Consider the following 15,855-nt stretch of genomic DNA (forward strand, 5'->3'; position numbering starts at 1 on the left):
TCCTTGTCTCCAAAGAAGAGCGTAATACAATGTGCTAAAGATCTCAGATGTTGTGAAAATGGGGTGTTTATGTACAGATTCAGATGGCATTGATTCATCAGTCACAGCTATACAGTCATGAGGAGGAAGGCAATGCCCTCCATGAATAAAGGAAATCTACTGCAGAGCTCATTGTTACCCGCAGGAACATGACCCAACATATTGGCAAAAGCAGGATACACTGCGCATGCTCCAGCCAACAAAGGGACTCCGGGTGATTGATGTCAGCATCGGACCAATGAAAGGACAGTGGGCAGAGCTGGATGTCGGTCCTCCAACCAATCAAAGTGAATGAAGGGCGGAGCTATTGTGAACCATGTGATCACCCTCGCGCGCGGCGCAGAGTCGCTGTAATAAATGCTCGGGAAGTTATGGAGAGGAAGAATACGGTAAGGAAAGAAATAAACAGGGAAACTGGAGAAAAAACTGTGTTGTTATGAGTGGAGAGGTTTTACAAACAAGCTGTGCACGTCGGAAAACACAAGTTTGAATGTTCCAGCCCCGTGTTTGCTGAAAATGAGGAATGGCCTCAGCGTCAGGCCTGAGTGAGCGCCGCCATCTTTATTCGGGACGATTCACTGGACACGTGCGCGGCCGCCATCTTTGTAGGGGGCAAGGTGCAGCCAGGCGCATGTGCAGCCTGTCTCTGGTACAGAGACATTGTGATGACAGCAGCCAATCCTGCTCTGATTCACCTCTGGGCTCCCTCAGGACCACTTTGTCAATGTCCAGCTTCCTCAGTCTCCAACCATGGGGGTATGTTTGGTCTGTTTAATACTGTATTATTACTTTTATAGACCATTTGTAAATGAGTTTTTCACTGTGGCCCAGCCCCTGACCATGTGTTGCTCTATCATTAGATTACTTTTTTCTTGAATATTTTTGACAAGAATTCCTTTTTCCAATAAGCAAATGTATTTTCCTTCCATTTCTGACTATCAAATTCTGCACCATTTTCATTCCCTGTAACCCGTTTTGCATTCCCTGAAACATCATGTGTATTTCTCCTTCCACAGATCCCAGTGATTAATGCCAAAGCCCTGTTGCCTGGGGAGAGGGTGATGTTTGACTTTCTTGTACAGCTGCAGTTTGTGTGGTGAAGGTGCTCCCACAATGTGGTTGGGTAAGAGACATTACAGATTATTCATTACAGCAACAGTGATGATTTGAAGATAATGTCCAAATCAAGAATAGTTTGTAGTTTTATCATCATGCTTATAATTTCACAAAAATACGATTGAGAACTTTAGATATAAGGCCATATATAGAGATATTTGGTCAGGTGTCCAAAACAATTGCCAAAAAGCAGATTTTGAGGGATGTCTTAACGGTGGGAAGCAGACCTGTGAGGTTTTGTCTGCAAATTCCAGGTCATGGTGCTTTGGCAACTGTAGAATCAGCCACACAGTTGAAGTAATGAGTTAACAAGTTGTTGGGAGTCTCAAAGAAAATGAGTTGTCGAGGTCTCAAAGGATGTGTGGTGCAGGGAGCTAGGGATAATCACAGCCAGGAATCAAATCAAGAATGAGAATTTTAAATTGTTGCTGCTTATGAATAGGATCCTTTTGACAGATGAACATGTTTGGGAAGAAGTGAGCACATGGGCAATAGAGTTTGCAATTTTTCCTTGAGATTACAGGAAGGTTGAATTTGGGAGGCTGGCCAGGAGTGTGTTTGGATAATTAAGTCTGGAGATAACACACAATGGATGAGAGTTTGAGTATATGAGCTGAGGTGAGGGTGGAATCAGCTAGAAATAGTGGTGTTGGAGTGGAACTGAGCTGTCACTCTCACCTCGCCTCTGGGATTCAGCTGGTTGTCAGGTTGTGAATCAGGCGGTAACATATCGGGAACTGAGTTTCCCTGGTGGAGCCTAAAATGAGAGTCACTCAGCCAGCTGTTGCTGAGCAGCTGCTGCTTGGTAGCCCTGTTGATAACATCTTCCATCACTTTACTGCTGATCGAGTGTGGACTGACAGAGGGAAATTTCCTGAGTTGGATTTGCCCTGTGTTTTTGTGTTGTACATGCCTGGGCAATGTTCCACATTGTCAGTAGATGCCAGTACTGGAGCGGTACGTTGTTTGGTGGGTGGCAAGTTCTGGAGCACAAGCTATCAGTATTATTGCCAGAATATTGGCAGGACCCACAGCCTTTACACTACTTAACCATTTCTCGGTATTATTCAAACTAAATTGAACTGGCTTAAAGCTCACATCTGTGATGTTAGGAAACACTGGAGAAGGCCGAGATGAATCATCCCACTTTGCAACTGGCTGAAAATTGCTGCAAATGCTGTCATCTTATCTTTTGCATGGATGTGTGAGACCTTTCTATCAGTAAGGGTGGGGATATCTGTGGTGCTTCCTGCAATGAGTTGTTTAATTGTCCATTACCATTCACAACTGGGTGTGGCAGAACTGCAGAGCTCTGATCTGATCCATTAGTTGTGGGATCATTTAGCTCTGTTGCTTGCTGCTGATGCTGTTTGAAATGCAGATGGTCCTGTTTGGTAGCTTCACCAGTTTGGCCCTTCATTTTTAGGTATGCCTGGTGTTGCTCATGGCATGCCCTCCTTTACTGTCTATTGTGATGGGTGATAGCCGGACTTACAAACTCACGAGATTACAAATTGTGCTGGAGTACAGTTTTGCTGCTGTTGATATCCCACAGTGCCTCAGAGAGATCCAGTTTGAGATCCTACATCTCTTCAAAGTCTGTCCCATTTAGAACGGTGATAGTGCCACTCAACACAATGGAGGTTTTTCTCAACTTTAAGGCAAGACTTTGTCTGCAAAAGGAATGTGTGATGGTCGCTCTCGCAGATACTGTCATGGACAGATGTATCTGCAGTTGATCAATTCATAACAATGAGATCTAGTATGTTTTTCCCTCTTGTTGGTTCCCTCACCACCCACTGCAGACTCAGTTGAGCAGCTATATCCTTTAGGACCTGACCAGCTCAGTCAGTAATTCTGTTGCAGAGCTAGTCTCGATTGTGGACATTGAAATCCTGTACCCAGAGTACGTTTGACACCATTTCATTGCCTCAGTGCTTCCTCCAAATGTTGTTCAACATGAAGGAGAAGTGATTCATCAGCCAAGGGAGGACGGTACGTGGTAATCAGCAGGAGCCATGAGATTTCCTGGTGTCCGGAGTCAATGCTGAGCACTCCCAGGGCAAATCCTCCCTGTCTGTGCCACCACCTCTGCCTGGTCTGTCCTGCTGGTGGGACAGGACATATCCAGAGATTTCAGGAGAAAGTGAAGACTGCAGATGCTGGAGATCAGAGTCGAGAGTGTGGTGCTGGAAAAGCACAGCAGGTCAGGCTGATGAAGGGCTTAGGCTCGAAACATCGATTCTCCTTCTCCTCGGATGCTGCCTGACTGTTGTGCTTTTCCAGCAACACACTCTCGATATCTAGGGATGGTGATGGTGGTATCTGGTCATTGTCTGTAAGATTTGATTCCGTGAGTATGAGTATGTCAGGCTGTTCCTTGATTGGTCTGTGAGACAGCTCTGCATATTTTGGCACCAAATTCCAGATGTTAGTCTGGAGGACATTGCACCATCGAGCGGGCTGATTCTGTGGTTGTATTTTCTGGTGCCTTGTTAGATACCGAGTGGGCCACCCAGTTCCATTCCTTTGTTGAGACTTTGCAGTGATTAATACAGTGAGTAGCTGGCTGGGCAACTGTCAGGTTGGCAGGAGTTTTTTTTCACCATTGACAATGGTTCCATGGAGATCAGGAGATTCCTAATTCCAGTTATTTTTTCTTGAATTCAGATTCCAACATCTGCCAAGATGGGATTCGAACCAGGACTTCAGTCGTTTGTTTTAATATTTTGGATAAAAGTTAAATACATTAGGTTTGTTCACTCATTTTAAATATCACTAACCCTGGTTTTGTTACTTTGTAAAACACTGTCCATCATCCTGTCTCCTCCATCCTTCCCTCCAACAACAAGAGCAAGGAGCACATGGAGTTTCTCTGTCACTAAGGCTGAGATAATCCGATCAGCTGCCTCTGCTGCTTCCCTCCCTCCCACTAGCCCGCCGAGCCAAACTGCCTCACATGGTGTTCCTGATTTTTGTCCTAAACTTACTTCTTTCTCCAGTCTCGGGTCAAGCCTTATCAGAGCTCAACTTGACCCTTTATCCTCATCTCGCTAAACTCACTTGCCAACTCTCTTTCCTCCGCTGCCTCCTCATCACTCCCCCTCGCCAATTCATAGATACTGTTCCTTGTTCTGTTTGTTGGACATTTTTCGTTATGTCCTTCTCTCCCATTCTGTGAAAAACTAATATTTGACCTCACCGTTATTGGAAAGTCCTGCTCCATCTCCACTCTCCCTATCCTTTCTGAATTCCTTGCATTTGGTGTCCCTCAACGATTTATCCTTGGTCTCTCCTGTATCTCACCTACATAGTACCAGGAGGTGATTTCATCCAAAAACACTGTGTTAGGTTTGACATGTACACTGACAATGCCCAGCTCTCCCTCCCCATCATCCCTCTCCATTACTCCACTGTTACTCAGTTATCAAACTGCTTACCACCCTCCCACTACTCGATTAGGTGCAATTTCCTCCAATGAAACATTGACACGGTTAAACCCATTGCCTTACCTTTACCTTTCTGCTGAGCCCCTCCCTCCTACTGGGAACTCTGAGGCAGGATGACTCTCTTCACAATATTGCTGTTATATCTGACCCCAAGGTGACCTTCTGGTCAGACATCCACGCAATCACAAACACCAGGAATTCCAATCTCTTAAACGTTGCTTTTCTCCACCTCACCCCAGCTCCATTGCTACTGAAACCCCTTACCCGTGTCTGTGTCGCCTTAAACTTGAATCCAAAACAGAACCCTTGATTCCGTGACTCAGAATCTGGTTTCAGACTCCCCTCCCAGTATTTACCCTCCGACACATCCTCTCTGTATTTATCCTGTCAAACCCCTTAAGAATCCCATCTGTCTCAGTGCGATCACCTCTTTCTCCAAAATCCAGTGAGTAGAGTCCCAACCTTTTCAGCCTTTATTTAAAAGATAATCCCTCCAAACCAGGGATCATCTCATTGATTCTTCCCTGAAATGCCTCCAATAAAGTGACACATTTCCTTATCTAAAGGGACCAAAACTGCTCTCCATACTGCAGATACGGTGGTCTCACCAGCACTTCCACACGTTACTCTCAGGAATATACTCCAAACTCTAATACTGAAAACCTTTGAAACAAAACATTCCATTCCCCTTCCTGATTCCCTGTTGTAACTGTGGTAGCTTTCTGTGTTTCCTGAACAATTACCCCTGGTCCCTTTGTGGTGCAGCGTTCTACCATTTAAATAGTACTTTGTTCTTTTATTATCTCTTACAAAATGAGCAACTTCCCATTTTCACAAGTTAATCCCCATCTGGCAACTTGTTGCCCCCTTCTCCTGTGCATCTCTCTCTTTTCATAATCCTCTTCGACCTTAACAGTTATGCCTTTTCTAGGAGATATCCCCCCTTCCCATTCTTCCAAATATTTACTGGGAGCACTGCGCAGTGGGAAGCAGACAGAGTTTCTATCTTTTTCGGGATACACTTTGGAGTGATTGAGAGGATCTTCCTACCCATTGGTCAGGATGGAGACAACTTGCCCATCGTTGCCTTTCACACCCATGTCATTGATGAGGCAGAGCAGCAGCACGGAATGAAAGAAAAGAAAGAAATTCCTGTTTCCCATATCTCACTGACGCTTGGATCATTTTCTCCAATGTGCCAAAGAACTGCTGTGTTCAGTCACATGAGATCCCAGGGCGGAATCTCCTAGAAACCCACAGATTTCCCCTTGAATTGACTGCTGATGTCCTCAAGGGGTAATATGTACAGTAATCCTGGGCCACGAGGAGGGAATGGTGTGAGTTTCTCACTTGAACTGATAGTGACAGATTTTATAAACTTGTATTGCAGGGTATTACAGGTGGACATTCAGATGGTAATCTCAGTAAATATTCTGCCAAACTCTGAATTACTCAATACATCAGGATCTGGATATTTGCATTGTGTGTGTGTGTGTGAGTATTGTGTTCCAGATCAATCCCATTTGCTGCTTAAAAATTCTCCTTTGAATCATCGCATTCTCTCAAAAGGTCTCCCCAAACCCTCAATGTGTCATGTAATCCTTTTATGATGACCTGATGAGTGTAAGGTTTATTATTCGAATGTGTAATTTTTGTATAAGGATGTCTCAGAGACGGAGCAGAATATTCTTAAAGGGGAGAATAACCATTTTGAGGGGAGGCTGTTGCTGATTGGTATCAATGACATAGGGATAGAAGAGTTCACTTTATTGGATCATTGGAATCTCTTGTGGTGTAGAATTGACCTCCATCAGAAGGATGGATTGTACTGGCACTGGAAGGGAACAGTTGCTAGTGCTATTCAGGAGGCATTAAGCCAGTGAAGGAATGTGGGTAAACCCAGAGAGAGAGAGTGAGGGAAGAGCTAAGTCAGACGTCAAACAGTCAAGGTAGACCAGGGCGAGGCACAGAATGAGCAGTTACACTGCATTTATTTCAATGCAGGAGGCCCGATAGGCCGGGCAGAGGAGCTCAGGGTATGGTTTTGAACATGGCACTGGGATATTACAGCAATTACAGAGGCATGACTTAATGATGGATAGGACCAGCAGCTTCATGTTCCAGGGTATAGATGCTATAGCAAAGATAGAAAGGGGGCAACAGAGCAGGAGCAGAGGTATTTTTGATTAGGGATAACTTTACAGCTGGGCTTCAAGAGAGTATTCCTGGGAATACATCCAGGCAGGTTATACAGGTGGAACTGAGGAATAAGAAAGGGATGATCTCCTTATTGGGATGGTACTATTGCCCCCCCCCCCCCTTCCCCAATAGTCAGCAGGGAGTTGAGAAGTAAATTTGCTAAGAGATCACTTATCTGTAAGAATAGTATGGTTGTGTACAAGACTTGACCTTCTTTGTTATTCATTCACAGGATGAGGGTGTCACTGACTGGGCCCAAAGGGCAGTAAAGAGTCAACCACATTGCTGTGGGTCTGGAGTCACATGTAGGCCAGACCAGGTAAGGATGGAAGATTCCTTCCCTGAAGGATATTAGCAAATCTGATGAGGCTTTTTTTACAATAATCAACAATGGATTCATGGTCTTTAATAGAATCTTAATTCCAAATTTTTATTGAATTCACATTCAACTGCCTGCTGTGACTGGATCCAAACCCTGGACCCCAGAACGTTATCTGGATCATCCATCTAGTGATAATCTCACTAGGCCATTTGGCAGGGGTGAGTGACTGAGGTATCTGTGGGGCATCACATCAGCACCAAAGATCCCATGGTCTCTGCGGCATATAGAAAGCGCTGGGGAGGGAAATACATCCCTGGTGGTGGGGTCTGACTGTAGGTAGCAGACATAGCAGAGGTTAATGGAGATTATTGGGTGGCCGGTGAGGACCGGGGGATTATATTCTTATTCAAAGTTTGGGAGAAGATTTGTAGCTTGGGTGCTCGTTGTTGTGGTTCTGTTCGCCGAGCTGGGAGTTTTTGTTGCAAACGTTTCGTCCCCTTTCTAGGTGACATCCTCAGTGCTTGGGAGCCTCCTGTGAAGCGCTTCTGTCGTGTTTCCTTCGGCATTTATAGTGGCTTGTCTCTGCCGCTTCCGGTTGTCAGTTGCTGTCCGCTGCAGTGGCTGGTATATTGGGTCCTAAAGACAATTCCTCCAGGGAATTCCTAGAGGCATGGCACTCATCCACTGATTCTATCAACAAACACATCGACCTGGACCCAATATACCGGCCATTGCAGCAGACAGCAACTGACATCCAGAAGCAGCAGAGACACGCCACTATAAATGCCGAAGGAAACATGACAGAAGCGCTTCACAGGAGGCTCCCAAGCACTGAGGATGTCACCTAGAAAGGGGACGAAACGTTTGCAACAAAAACTCCCAGCTCGGCGAACAGAACCACAGCAACATTATATTCTTATTATGGTTGGAGGGGTGGGGGGAGGGCAGAGATACAGGAAGTGGAGGATATGCGTTGGAGTGCATTGTTGATCAAGTGGGAGGGAAATGTGGTCCTTGAAAGAGTAAACCTTTCTGGGATGTCCTGGAGTGGAATTGCTTCTCCTGGAAGCAGATATGGCAGAGGCGGAGGAATTGGGAGTACAGGATCACGTTTTTACAGGAATGTACTCGAGGGTAATCAGGAGAGCAAAGAGAGGACTTGAAATATCTCGAGGAAATAGTTGAAGGAGAATCCAAAGAGATTCTACAAATACATTAACGATAAAATAAAAACCAGACAGAGAATAGGACCCCTTAAAGTTCAACAAGGCCATCTATGGAACAACAGGAGGTGGGAGAGATACTATGCTATTCTATTCTAGAGAATTTGGAGAAATAAATAGTGATAACATGAAAAGTGTCTATATTATAGAGGAGGAAGTACTGGATGTCTTAAAAAGTAGCAAGGTGGATAAATCCCTGAGACCTGATCAGGTGTATCCCAGAAATTTGTGGAAAGCTAGGAAGGTGATGGCAGTGCCCCTCCCTGAGGTACTTATATCATTGTTTGTGACGGATGAGATGCTGGAAGATGGGTGCCACTATTTAAAAAAGGTGGTAAGGAAAGGCTAGGGAACAAGAGAACAGTCAACCTAACGTCAGTGGTAGGTAAGTTGTTGGAAGGGATTCTGAGGGACAGGATTTACATGTATTTGGAAAGACAAGGATTGATTAGGGATAGTTAACATAGCTTTGTGTGTGGGAAATTCTCTCTTTCTCTCTAACTTGATTGAGTTTTTTTGAAGATGTGACAAAGATGATTGATGAAGACAGACTGTGGACGTTGTCTATATGGACACTGAATGATGTCCACAAAGCAGACTGGTTAGCAAGGTTAGATAACATGAAATGTTGGGAGAACTAGCCATTTAGATACAAAACTAGCTTGAAGGTAGGAGGCATAGGGTGGTGATGGAGGGTTTCTTTGCGGACTGGAGGCCTGTGAGCAGCAGTTTGCTACAGGAATGGATATTGGGTCCTTAAATAATTGACTTGGATGTGAATATATGAGGTATGGTCAGTGGGTTTACAGAAGACACCAAAATTGGAGGTGTAGTGGACAGTGAAAAAGGTTAGTTCAGAATGTAACAGGATCTTGACCAGATGGGCCATTAGGGTGAAATGGCAGACTGGATTCAATTTAGACAAATGTAAGCTGTTGTATTTTGGAAAGGCAAAAGAGAGCAGGACTTGTACGCTTAATGGTAAAGTCCTTGGGAATGTTGCTGTACATAGAGACCATAGAGTGCAGGTTCATTGTTCCTTGAAAGTAGATTCGCAGATAGGCAGACTAGTGAAGGTGATGCTTGGTATGCTTATATTTATTGTTCAATGCATTGAGTACAGAAGCTGGGACATCAAATTGTGGTTGGACAGGACATTGATTACGCCATTTCAGGAACTCTGTTTTAAGTTTGAATTACCCTGTTCTGGAAAGGATGTTATGAATCCTGAAAGAGTCCCGACAAGATTTACAAAGACTTTGCTAGGGTTGGAGGATTTGGGCTACAGGGAGAGGCTGAATAGGCCAGGGTTAATTTCCCTGGAGAGTCAAAGACTGAGAGGTGACTTCATGGAGATTTATAAAATCATGAAGAACATGAACAAAGTGAACAGCCAGGGTCTTTTCCTCCCAGTTAAGTGGGTTCAAAATAAGATCAAATGGGCTTAAGTTGAGAGGGCAAAGATTTAAAACGGATCTCAGGTGCAAAGTTTTCAAGCTGTGTGTGGTGTGTGTGTGGACTGAGCTGCCAGATGATGTAGTGGAGGCTGATACAATTACAACATTTGAAAGGCATCCGATTGGGTACATGAATACGGAGAGTTTCCAATGAAACAGACCAATTGCTGGCAAATGGGGCTCCATTTGTTAAGGATTCCTAGTTGGCATGGACAAATTGGACCAAAGGTCTGTTTCTGTGCTGTACATCTCTATGACACTAATAAATGAACATAAAATGTGTTCCTCTTTTGTGGAGAGCTAGCAGAAGCACAGGTAATTGTCCTTGGAGCTGAGAAGGTTAAGCAGTGATTTTGACCAGGTGCACATTTGTTTCTAGAATATTAAATTTGCAGAGAGAGGGGAATTGTTAACAATGTCACAATTTTAGTAACTATTTTCAGGTAATTGTTTGCCAATGTGAATATGTGAACATTATTTTATTCAGTGAGTTCTGAGCATCTGGAACAGTCTGAATAGCAGCTGGACACCGACTCAGCAGTTATTCATAAACAGATTTGGAATTTTACTTTTTAAGGAAAGATTTGGGGGGCAACGGGCAAATGGGAAGGGAATTGGAGCATCTCCAGAGGGAGAGAGTACAGCCCCAATGGGCTGAATAGCCCCCAGCCCCTGTGCTCTGTGATACTGCCCCATTGACTGTGAATGATGAAGCTCATCCCATGGCAGAGAGAGGGAGGATCCCACCACTTGCCTCACCGTGTGGCCCCGGATGGTTGATGTCAGCGCAGGCCAATAGGGGGCAGAGGGCAGTACTGGAGGACCAGATCGTACCAGTTTGTCCTCCAACCAATCGGAGTGAATAAGGACATCCTCAAGGCTGGAACTAAAGAAAGGCACATATCGCAGAGATTTGAGAAACTGGAGGACATGAGATAGGGAGCGTTCTGTGGCTGGTGAGGAATTATATAAATAAGGAAGAGTTGTGAGGCTGGATGAGGTGACAGTGATCGGGAGAGTTGTGAATGGCGGAATTTGGAGTTTGTGAGAATTGGAGTCATAATGTTATCCAGCAAGGAAACAGGCCCTGTGGGCCAACCAGTCCATGCCGACCATAATTCCAAACTGAACTAATTGTACCTGCCTCCGCTTGGTCCACATCCATCCAACTATTTCCTATTTATGTACTTATCTGAATGTCTTTTCAATATTGTAACTGTATTCACAGCTACCACTTCCTCTGGAAGTTCATTCCACACGTTTTTTTTTTAAAACCTTAATGTCTTTTCTCAAATCTTTCTTATTTCTTCTCAAAATGAATGCACCCGAGTTTTGAATCCCCCTCTCCCCCGGCTATTCACCCTGTCTACACTCTTTCTAATTTTATAAACCTCTAATAAGGTCACCCCTCAGCCTCGTGCACGCCAGTGAAAAAATTCCCAGCCTATCCAGCCTCTCCTTAGAACACAATCCCTCCATTCATGGCAACATGCTGGTAAATCTCTTCTGAACCTGCTCCAATTTAATAATATCCTTCTTATAACAGCACAACCAGAACTGGACAGAGTATTCCAGAAGTGGCCTCCCCAACGTCCTGCACATCCTCAACATAACGTCCCAACTCCTGTACTCCAAGGTCTGAGCAATGAAGGTCAGTGTGCTGAGCACCTTCTTAACCACCCTGTCTACATGTAACACAAACTTCAAAGATGTGAAGCCCTTGGTCTCTTTGTTCCCATATCACTACTCAAGGCCCTATTTTTATTGAATGTAAGTCTGCCCTCATTTGTTTCGTCAGGTTGTTATATTTTGCATTTATTCCAATCCAAAAAAATTGAGTATAAAGGCAGTAGGAGTATAATTAAGAGGGAAATCAGGAGGCAAAAAAGGGACGTGAGATAGCTCTGGTGAATAGGGTTAAAGATAATCCGAAGGGCATTTGTAAATACATGAAGAGCAAAACGCTAACTAGCAAGAAAATAGAGACCCTCAAAGATCAGCAAGGCAGCCATTGTGTGGAGCTGCAGGCAATGGGCGGGATAGGCGAACAAGTATTTTGCATCAGTGTTTACTGTGAAGAAGTACATGGGAGATATAGAATGTGGGGAAATAAATGGTGACATCTTGAAAAATGTCCATATTACAGAGGAGGAGGAGATGGATGAGTGGCTAAGGAGCTGGTGCAGGGGAAAAGGATTCACATTTTTGGATCATTGTGATCTCCTCTGGAGTAGAGTTGACCTGCATAAGAAGGATGGATTGTACCTGAATTGGAAGGTATCTAATATTCAGACATGGAGATTTGCTAGTGATACTCGGGAGGCATTAAACCAGTGAGGGAGTGGGTGTGAACCCAAGAAGATGGTGAGAAAAGAGGTAAGTCTGAGGCTGGTACAGTTCAGAAGTCAAATAGTCAAGGCAGGCAAGGGCAAGGCACAGAAGGAGGTAGAACCGAGCAGTTGCCCTGCATTTAATTCAATGCAATAGGCCTGACAGGGAAGGCAGATGAACTGAGGGTATGGTTTCGAACATGATACTGGGATATTATAGCAATTACAAAGGCATCACTCAGGGATGGATATGACTGGGACCTTAATGTTCCAGGGTATAGATGCTATAGGAAGAATAGAAAGCGGGACAGGAGAGGAGGGGGACTGGCATTTTTGATTCGGGATAGCATTATGTTTTTGCTTAGGGAGGATATTCCTCGGAGTATGCCCAGTGAGGTTATTTAGGTGGAACTGGGAAATAAGAAAGGGATGATCACCTTATTGGGGTTTTCTGCATGGGTTTCATCTGGGTCCTCTGGTTTCCTCCCACAGTCCAAAGATGTGCAGGTTTGGTGAATAATCCAGAATGAATTGTCCATAATGTTCTGGGATGTGCAGGTTGGGTGGCCCTGGGAAATGCAATGTTACAGGGGGAGGTTAGGAGGCTCTCAGGGTCAGTATCAATGTGATGGGCTGAATGACCTGCTTCCAACTGTTGGGATTCTCTGATAATTCTACTAGTTTTAAAATAGTTACAGAAAATATTAGACCAGATCTACAAGTTAAGGTTCTGAATTGGACAAAGGCCAATTTTGATGGCACAAGGCAAGAACTTTCATCTGGCCCCTCCAGCCTGCTCTGCCATTCAATAAGATCAGGGCTGATCTTTTCATGGCCTCAGCTCCACATTCCTGCTCTCCCACCATAACCCTTCATTCCTTTCCTGTTCACAAATCTACATTTTGCCTTAAAGGAATTCAAGTTGATAAAGTCAAATGCTGCACTCGGCAGGGAATTCCACAGATTCACAACCCTTTAGCTGAAGAAACTCCTCCTGATCTCAGTCCTAAATCTGTTCCTCCTTATTTTGAGGTAATCCTCTGTAGTTTGACCTGCTCCCAGTGGAAATAGCCTCCCTGCTTCTGTCTTAACTACTCCCTTCATAATTTTATTTGTTTCCTCTCCAACCTCCCATTCTTCTAAATTACAATGACTGTAGAACCAGTTTTCTCAATCTCTCCACATACGCCAACCCTCTCAACTCCCAACTCCAACTAGTGACCCTCCTCTGCACTCCCTCTCGTGCCAGTCCATCCTTGCTAATGTAAGGGGATCAAACCTGTACACAGTACTCCAGGTGTGGCCTCCCCAACACCCTGTACAGCTGCAGCATAACCATCCCTCTAGCAATGAAGGACAATGTTCCCTTCACTGCCTTAATTACCTGCTGTACCTGCAAACCAGCTTCCTGTGATTCATGCACAAGGACACCCAGCTCCCTCTGTACAGCAGCCTGCTGCATGTTTTCACCATTTCATCATCCAGTTTCCTGTTAGTCCGACCAAAATGGATGACCTCACGTATCCCAACATTGAACTCCATCTGCCAGACCCTTAGCCACTCAGGTAACCTCTCTGTATCCCTGTGCAGACTTAGTGGCCTCCGCACACATTGCTCTACCTCATCTTCGTATCAAATGTGAACTCTGACACAGTACACTTGGTCCTCAACTCCAAAACATCTGTGTAAATTGCGAACAGTTGTAGTGCCAACACTAATCCAAACACCCCTTTGTCCCCAGTCTTTATTATGTTGGTGAACCGATCCTGTATCAATGATAATTACCCATAATGCTGTGCATCTTTACCTTATACAGCAGCCTTTTGTGTGGCAACTTATCGAATACCTTCTGGAAATCCAGGTACACCACATCCACCGGTTCCCCCTTGTCCAACGCGCTCATTGTATCCTCAAATAATTCCAGTAAATCCATTAAACGTGACCTGCCTTTCATGAATCCATGCTGTGTCTGCGACATGAGACAATTTCTACCCAGATACCTCACCACTACTTCCTTGAGAGATTCAAGCATTTTCTCCACGACAGAAGTTAAGCTAACGGGTCCTTTTTGAAAAATAGTGGCACCACATTAACAGCTTCCAGTCTGTCCAAACCATCCCAGAATCCAACAAATTTTAGTGAATTATCACGAGTCTATTTGTTATCACCCCCCCCCCCCCCCCCCCCCCCGCCATCTTCTTTAGTCCCTGGGATGCATTCCATCAGGGCCAGGAGACCCAGCTACCTTGAGGCTGTTATCTTTCCCAACATTGCCTCTTTACTGGGAGTGATTGTTTCTCTGTCCTCATTTGCCATTGCCTCCACAGGCCTGCCAGAATGAGAGTATATAGACAGTATGTTCCTGTTAAGGCCAAGGCTGGGAGGTGTAGGGAATGCTGCCTGTCGAATGAAATTGAGGACCTGGTCAAGAAAAGGAAGGAGGCATATGGCAGGTACAGAGAGCTGGGTTTGTGTGAATCCCGAGAGGAGTATAGGGGCAGTAGGAGTATACTCGAGGTAAACCAGGAGGAGCAAAAAGGGGACATGAGATAGCTTTAGGAAATGGGTTTAAGGAGAATCCAAAGTGATTGTACAAATACACTAAGGACAAATGAGTAACCAGGCAGAGACTAGGTACCCGCAAACATCAAGGCTGTCTGTGGAACAGCAGGAGGTGAGAGAGGTTCTGTGTGAGTGGAGAGGTTTTACAAACACAATGTGCACATCGGCAAACACAAATATGAACATCCCAGTCTCGTGTTTTCAGGTAAACGGGGAATTGCCTCAGTGTGGCTGCAGGCATGGGTGCACGCCGCCATCTTTATTCGGGGCAAGAATTCACTGGCCACGTGTGGAGCCGCCAACTTTGTAGGGGGTAAGGTGCAGCCAGGCGCATGTGCAGCCTTTCTCTGGTACAGAGTCATTGGGCAGGATTTGCACAGAGCACATTCAAACTCAGAGAAATGGATGTTTATTTCTGGATTTGTTTCACTATTCATTTAAATGATTTGATATCATAAATGAGTTTGCAGGTCATACAAAATTGGAGGTATTGTGGATAATGAAGAAGGTTACCTCAGATTACAATGAGATATTGATCAGATGGGGTATAATTTAGATAAATGTGAGGTGCTGCATTTTGGAAAAGCAAATCAGGGCAGGACTTATACACTGGCAAGGCCCTGGAGATGTTTGTGGAACAAAGAGACCTTGGACTGCGGGTTCATAGTCCTTGCAAGTCAAGTTACAGGTAGATAGGATGATGAAGGTGTTCAGTACATTTTCCTTTATTGGTTCGAGCATTGAGTATAGGATGTGGGAGGTCATGTTGCTGTACAGGGCATGCGTTAGGCCACTTTTGGAATATTGTGTGCAGTTCTGGCCTGCCTCCGACCAGAAGGGTGCTGTGAAACTTGAAAGGTTTCAAAAAAGACTTACAAGGATGTTGTTAGGGTTGAAGGATTTGAGCTGTAGTGTGAGGCATAAAAGGCTGGGGCTGTTTTCCCTGGAGTACCATAGGCTGAGCGGTGATGTTATGGGGGTTTATACAATCATGAGGGGCATGAATAGAGTAAATGAACAAGGTGTTTTCCTGGAGTGGTGGTGTCCAGAAGTAGAGGGCGTTGCTTTAGGGTGAACGGATAAAATTTCAAAGAGGCCTAAAGGACAACTCTTTCATGCAGTGGGTGGAATGAGCTGCCAGAGGAAGTGGTGGAGACT

At 44.8% G+C, this 15,855-nt stretch overlaps 1 long non-coding RNA gene across 4 annotated transcripts in view; it reads left to right on the forward strand.

Moving 5' to 3' along the window:
• Window positions 1-357: 357 nt before the first annotated feature.
• The window catches only part of LOC132809370 (uncharacterized), a 38,567-nt gene continuing 23,069 nt past the window's right edge, over window positions 358-15,855 (forward strand). Inside the window, exons 1-6 of one of the 4 annotated variants that reach the window (XR_009642274.1) lie at window positions 358-428; window positions 1,056-1,162; window positions 3,826-3,908; window positions 6,005-6,098; window positions 7,036-7,122; window positions 11,352-11,456. This is a non-coding gene — a long non-coding RNA (uncharacterized LOC132809370). The other 3 variants (XR_009642275.1, XR_009642277.1, XR_009642276.1) reach the window with 3 other exon arrangements.

The sequence above is a fragment of the Hemiscyllium ocellatum genome, unplaced genomic scaffold (assembly GCF_020745735.1).
Source record: "Hemiscyllium ocellatum isolate sHemOce1 unplaced genomic scaffold, sHemOce1.pat.X.cur. scaffold_1158_pat_ctg1, whole genome shotgun sequence".
NCBI lineage: Eukaryota > Metazoa > Chordata > Chondrichthyes > Orectolobiformes > Hemiscylliidae > Hemiscyllium > Hemiscyllium ocellatum.